Source organism: Salmo salar, chromosome 14, assembly GCF_965601325.2.
Source record: "Salmo salar chromosome 14, fSalSal1, whole genome shotgun sequence".
Lineage (NCBI taxonomy): Eukaryota > Metazoa > Chordata > Actinopteri > Salmoniformes > Salmonidae > Salmo > Salmo salar.
Genome location: NC_138304.1, coordinates 32,222,618 through 32,230,068, shown reverse-complemented (window position 1 = coordinate 32,230,068; position 7,451 = coordinate 32,222,618). Strand labels below are relative to the sequence as shown.

Genomic DNA, 7,451 nt, shown 5'->3' with positions numbered 1-7,451 from the left:
GTCAGTGTTTAGTAAGTAGCGCTCAACCATGCAGCTAGCAAAAGAAGGCAGAACTATTGTAATGAGTTTCATGAGTATTATTCAATACCCTGACACTGTAAATACTCTATCTCTGAAAGTGTTCTAGCAGTGCACTCCTCCACAGACAGGTGGCAGCAGAGAGCCATCAGGCCAGAGAACCGTGATGTCCCAGACTAGTCCAAAGTCATAGAGTTAATGTTGTTAGTGGCTCTTTTATTCCATGCCACTTCTGTCTGACTGTCACTTCTCGGATTTGTGCAAGCTTCACAACGCAGCATACCACAGACAGAGACAGACTGGATAGATAGATGATGGAGAAAGACTGGGAGCATGAGAGAACGCTTACGGGTAAAGGAAATGGGAACACCAGGATAATGAGGTTGGAGGAGGCGGGTCTCTATTAAGTCAAAGGAAGGGGAGGAGTCACTGAACAGGTAAGGAAACCTGTGACTCTTTGTGAGAGAAAGGAAGTTTACTACATGTGTGGGAGGTATAATCCAATGAAGTTTGATTTGGGTAGAGAGGGAAGTGGTGTGAGAGGATTGGGTTAGTCAGGAACAGGAAGAGGTGAATTTTGATCAATCTTTATTGTTACATTATGTGCAGTGAAGGTAGATCATCATTCAGGGAAGCTATAGAGTGAGGGAGGTATGGAATGGAGTGAGTGAGGAGGTGATGACAGGAAAGAGAGAGAAAGAGAGAGAGATTGAGGTGCACAGCAGCTGTACCAGTAAGTGTTATTATGTGTTCATTGTTGGTGGGTGAGAGCCTAATTAATCCATCTCTCTCTCTCTTTCTCTCTCTTTCTCTCTCTTTCTCTCTCTCTCTATGTGTGTGTGTGTGTGTGTCAGTCTCTCTCTGTCTCTGTCTCTCGTTGGGAATGTTTTGTCAGGATTCTTCATCGGTTGGTGTCAGCGTTTTGGCACAGGGGAGTGATTGAAGGGGGCATGGCGTGCTTGCTGTGCTCCCACCCCTCCCTTGTTTTTCCAGTCTGCCAGTCCCGCTCTACCCCTCTGCGGTGTGAGCAAACAAAAAAAACATCCTGGCCCTTTAAATTAGCTTTGGGGCACAGAGTGACAGCTCGTAGCAGAGGAGATAACCAGCTAGAGTGCAGTAACCAGCTATTACACTAAATATTTTGTTGCGTTGCACAACTGAGGCTATTAGTAAGACTGTGAGATCCCGGTGGGCGTATTGACTGATGGAAAGATGGAAAACAATTCAAACCCCAACAAACATGCATGATGGTTATTAACCGCTTGTTATGCCACCAGATTCATAATTACAATTTGAGTGGAATTTAGAATTTACCCACTACAATGGAATGGACTTTTGAGTTTGCTTTATTTTCTCAATGTTCTATCCTATGGTTGTCATCAGGTGTGATGTTTTTTGATATGGGTAGGAGGCAGGGTTTTGATGGCACCGTTCTTACTATTTATGGCATGAGGGCGGGTTACGTTTGGGGCGGGTACATGTTGGTGATGGATGTTATTTGAAGGTCATGACCTTTCATTATTACCAATTTAAAAACCAGCCTAGTGTTGTAAATTGCTTTATTGTGCCACCGCTCATCCGCCCAGGGCCCATTTGAACCCATGTTGATGTTGACCTACGGGTCACTGGGGTCTCCTGGAACAGAACAGGGCTGCATTTGACACAGGGGCTAGGTTACGATGGGAGACTTTTGTGTCTGCTTGATTAAGTATTTAATAAGGTTTGAATATTGATTTTATTTCTGGAATATTCTCGATAAGTCTATAATCTAGATGTATGTTGTTTTTTTGGGGGGGTGGGGGGGGGGGGGCATTTGACTATAGGAATACATTGTTGCATTTACACCTTGTACCTAATGTTCACTGTGTTATTTTGATGAGTAGAACTTTCCTCCAGGGATCCATGGTCATTTTCTATTGACATAAATCATTTGGGCCCTGAGACTCTATTTCATCATCATTGTTCAGACCAATGATGCCTAATGCCCTCTGTGAAAATATGTAGACAATCGAAATCAACTGTAGAAAGACTTGATGAAAGATCTGAAAGAAGTGATGTCAACAAAAATCAGAGTGAGTTTTCTAAAGACAACTAAAAGAGTCACCCTGTTGCCTATAATAAACTTAGCTGTTGATTATATTTGGATTGCTGATCTCCTTGGCAATATTCAAACATGCTGAATAATTTCATACAATAGAGTTAATGCTGCCGGGACTGAGCTGATTCCAACAGTGTGACGGATAAAGGTCCTACTCCAGCACTCCACAACAAGGGTTGGTTTTTGATGTCAAATTCATCTGAATTGTTTGTCATCAGATCTATGTAATCCATGTAATCCTGTGGTAATACATATCATCACTTCTGCTTAGAGGTTTAAACCACTGACAGTTTTGGCCTGACATCAGAGAGAACCAATATGGTTGGATTGAAATTCTAAATCCGTGGAATTATTCCTTGTCGACTTTTGTGTGAACAATGTACAGTATTACTCCCTCAGCTGATCACATTCCATCAATACAATTGTGTTGTCCAAAGCTTAAACCCAAGTGATTGTAGAGTACACACATTCAGTAGGCATGCTTTGGAGATTTATACTAACAAATGACACTGACTTTTCTCTGTGATAACATGCAGTAACATGTCATTTCTCGCCTTTTCATTACACCGAATAATTCACCGGTTTCATTGAAGGTCTCAAGTGATTTTCCTGTTTTGTGTCCTAATTGGTTTAAGAAAAACTAAATAGGGGCTATATCCTGCATGGAAGAATTATAATACTATTGTCTTATGAATCTATTATCCTTGTTTTAACAGTTTTTACAAAGACCAGCCCTTACCGAGAAGCACCTCAAAATAGGTATGTATGTGACCACCTATAGTTACCATATCCTTTCACTGAATGACTCATCTGCCTATGACAATCTAGTTCTGTTCTGTACCCTGATCGTGACCCCCAGGTAGTTTTATGTGACATTGTTTTCATGATGCAGTAAAACACCTTGTCTCGCATAGTTTCACGCTTTAAACATCGAGTCCCTTGATTTATTATCTTTCTCAAACATCATCGTTATCATCATAATGTATAATAAAAAATATTATAAAATTAAGTAAATATTTCAACAGATATTACACTGCTACTACACTGTTATCTCAACAATTAAGTAATACTAAAAGTAATGCAGAATTAACTAAATTCATTGTTGATTATTATATGAAAAATTACATACAGTATGTTAACAAATGTACATATACGTAAACCTACAATTCTTACAAATATTTCCCAGAATACAAAGCTGGTCTTAATATCTCTCTCATAGTAGCTTGCTCTGGTAGATAGTGCCTGAAATGGAGTGAGGGTGTGGCAGGGAGGGGTGGGGTGGTGGTGTACTGTAGCGCTGTGGACCTCCAGGGTTGTGGCTGGAGTGAAAGCAACAGACCTTCCCCATGCTGGGTCCTGGGTCCCAGGCAGCTATTACAGACCTTCCCCATGCTGGGTCCTGGGTCCCAGGCAGCTATTACAGACCTTCCCCATGCTGGGTCCTGGGTCCCAGGCAGCTATTACAGACCTTCCCCATGCTGGGTCCTGGGTCCCAGGCAGCTATTACAGACCTTCCCCATGCTGGGTCCTGGGTCCCAGGCAGCTATTACAGACCTTCTCCATGCTGGGTCCTGGGTCCAAGGCAGCTATTACAGACCTTCCCCATGCTGGGTCCTGGGTCTCAGGCAGCTATTACAGACCTTCCCCATGCTGGGTCCTGGGTCCCAGGCAGCTATTACAGACCTTCCCCATGCTGGGTCCTGGGTCCAAGGCAGCTATTACAGACCTTCCCCATGCTGGGTCCTGGGTCTCAGGCAGCTATTACAGACCTTCCCCATGCTGGGTCCTGGGTCCCAGGCAGCTATTACAGACCTTCCCCATGCTGGGTCCTGGGTCTCAGGCAGCTATTACAGACCTTCCCCATGCTGGGTCCTGGGTCCCAGGCAGCTATTACAGACCTTCCCCATGCTGGGTCCTGGGTCCAAGGCAGCTATTACAGACCTTCCCCATGCTGGGTCCTGGGTCCCAGGCAGCTATTACAGACCTTCCCCATGCAGGGTCCTGGGCCTCAGGCAGCTATTATAGATCTTCCCCATGCTGGGTCTTGGGTTCCAGGCAGCTATTACAGACCTTCCCCATGCTGGGTCCTGGGCCTCAGGCAGCTATTACAGACCTTCCCCATGCTGGGTCCTGGGCCTCAGGCAGCTATTACAGACCAGTGAACTCCACCCTGGGGAATTCACTCACTCACTCACTCACTCACTCACTCACTCACTCACTCACTCACTCACTCACTCACTCACTCACTCACTCACTCACTCACTCACTCACTCACTCACTCACTCACTCACTCACTCACTCACACACTCACACACTCACTCACACACTCACTCACACACTCACTCACGTATCCTGATTATCCCAACACTGTCAATCTCAGAACCAGACCAGTCCAGAACCATGTAGTACTGAGGGGGTGTACCTCTTCTTCAACACCCCTGCAACAGCTACAGCATGTCCTTGTTTGGACATGGATTCTGTACTTAGTTTTGTTCTTGGCTTCACTTTACCTTTAAAAGATCTGAAGCTAAAACGTACAGTAAAAAGGTATCTTAGTTTTATGGCTAATAATATAATTTTTTCTTACAACATAATATTTGGATAGTTAACATTACAAAACATTTTTATAGATTTTTAGTAAGCTATTAATTTATAAATTACATTGTTTTAGCTTTAAAAATATGAATACACTTTCATGACTTTGCTTGAGAGTGAGAAGTATTTAGTGTACTGTAAGTGCATCCATTCATTTGAAAATATTGTAAATGGATGTTAATGCTCTCTTTTAACATTTATTTGTTCATTTAAAGATGCATCAGTAAATATAGATTATTTTCTGTGTCTATTGAAAATATTGTCAGGTAGATAGGTAGGTAGATAGGTTGATAGAACATTTGAATATTAGTCTCTATTGACTATTACATTTATTATCTTTGAGCTAGCCCTCAATATTGTTTTAAGAACGTATCTTATGTTTGCTCATTCGACACGATGATCATAGTAAGAAAAAGTGCTGAAGCTTTTCTATCATTAGAGTATCATATTTCAAAGCATAACATTCATTCTCTTCAAAGGCTTTGTTATCATTTCCGAGTCCATGCAATCCCATGTGATACTACTGCTCTCGTTGTGTTTATTTAGTCTGTCGCTCAACCTCATAATCTTCTTATTTCTAACACCATGCATGACAGCTAGCAGAAAGAATACAGTAACTATCCATATTACAAAAATATTCCCATGCAATTTGTAAAGACTTTTGAGATTTGATTACTCAACTTTTCACAAATGTTCATGAATTAGCTAAATGGTTAAATTATAATAATTATGTTGAAGATTAATAATTTGTGGGGATGAATAATGTGAATTTAGATATTTATGAAAATGAATCTTACAAAAAAAAATTTCAATAGAGAAAGTTAAGGAATAAATACATAATCAAACAGTACTTTTTTTTTAAGAAGCATGTCGGCACAAAGCATTTAGAAATCAAATACTACCACAATATACTGTATTTTTTTTATATGTATAGTCATTTCAATTTTGGTTTATCTTTACTTGATAAATTATCAGTTGAACATTGTGGAAAAATATTTTATTAGTCTATTCTAGTTATTTTTATTTTTATTATTAGCGTGATTATAACCATTCCTGTTGTCATTATTTCTACTTTTGTTGTTGATATTGTAGTCATGTAGTTATATTGTATATGTACCATTTACTGTGGTTATATGTTTGAATTTGGGTAGTTTGGGGTTGTTAAATAAACCTCTTATATGTATATATTAATAGTACATGTTCTATTAGGTCTATACCTCCTCTTGTTGACATTTTCTTGTTGTTGTGTAAATAATCTTTGTAATATATAATTAAATGAATCTTGATTTATACCAAACAACATGCTTGTTGCTGATATCGTCACCCTTCATCTATCTCAGCCAGTCAGCCTCTCTCTCTAGCCTTGGCCCTGCAAAGACCAGACATAATGTGACAGGTATAAGGACAAACGCACAATGAAGAGAACATCTGAGAGACCCCGTTTAGCCAAGGTTGATGACCCTCCTGCACTTAGCAATGCAAAATACAGAATACAAATAATAATAAAGATATGAAAATGTCATCTTGTGTATTACGATTTTGTCCATGTTTGTGTATACTTGTGTATATGTACTGTATACGTTCTTGTGTGTACTTGTGAGTTGGTGTGCGTATGTGTATGTGTGAGTGAGTGTGTGGGAAGGTCGTACCGGTGGTGTCAGTGCTGGTGAATTTATGAGTGTGTAATGAAGCATCACTGACGCAGACAGACTAAACAGAGCCTGTGTCAGATCCCCGTAATCTCACCAGCCCTCAGCCCTGCCCTGCCATGCCTGGCCCTGCCATGCCTGGCCCTACGCACCCAGGGGCCAGCCCATAACCCCAGGGCCCCCAGGAGACTGCAGACGCCATGGCCCCAACCTACAACCCCACGTAACGTCAGTTCTACAGTACATCCATCGGCCCAATCTGCTAGAGGATTAGAGCAGTTTAAGCACCGTATTACAATAGACGGGTTTCAAAGAGAAGGGAGAAGCTACTTGTGCCAAATCAAACATGTTTGATAACAACATTGTATTACTGGGTGAGTGGGTCTTTAAAGTGACTGGCCACTAGCGAGCCTATAGCCAGCTTGTTGAATGAATTTATATTCCCCCTGTTGTTTTATCTAAAGTAGGTTTGTTCCTAACCCACATTACACAACCGTTGGAACTAGTGACTGGCCTCTGTTAAAATGCTTGTTTTATGACTTCTATTTAGAAGAATGAACAGACATGTGACCGTAAAATCAAATGTATACTATTTCGACATTACCAGGCATACTCAACATTCTTAGCAATAACAATACAGTACAGAGATGCTGGTTTGGGTTGGGTGGTAGAGGGATTTTAGAGAGCATTTGCCTAGAGCAGAATATAATTTTCACCCCAAAACACACTAAATCCTGTGGTATTTTGGTACTCTTCAATATTGAGAAAACACAAACAAACATTATATGCATGCAAACACGTTGAGGCTCTTCCATACAAATGACAGGGATTCCATTGTGTTGAGCCCATCTAATTGACAGATATTCCCACCTATTGTACTGAAGTATTCAGACTCCTTGTTTCCTCTCCAGACTCTTTGTTTCCTCTTCGGATATAGAGAAAGAGGTTATTTGAGGATCTCCACACCTCATCAGTAGCCAATGCTCAGACAGGCTTACATGGTCTGCCTGAGAGTGTAATTTCTCTTCTCACACCTCAGAAAATACCTCTCTTCCTGTTCATAGAGCAGCTCTGTTGGCCCATGCAGACAA

At 41.1% G+C, this 7,451-nt stretch overlaps 1 long non-coding RNA gene across 1 annotated transcript; it reads left to right on the top strand.

Moving 5' to 3' along the window:
- The first annotated feature begins 256 nt into the window (after positions 1-256).
- LOC106569278 (uncharacterized) lies at positions 257-6,233 on the top strand. The gene is made up of 3 exons (XR_001320471.2): positions 257-455; positions 2,833-2,875; positions 6,052-6,233. It is a non-coding gene; the product is annotated as an uncharacterized LOC106569278 (long non-coding RNA).
- Positions 6,234-7,451: the final 1,218 nt, after the last annotated feature.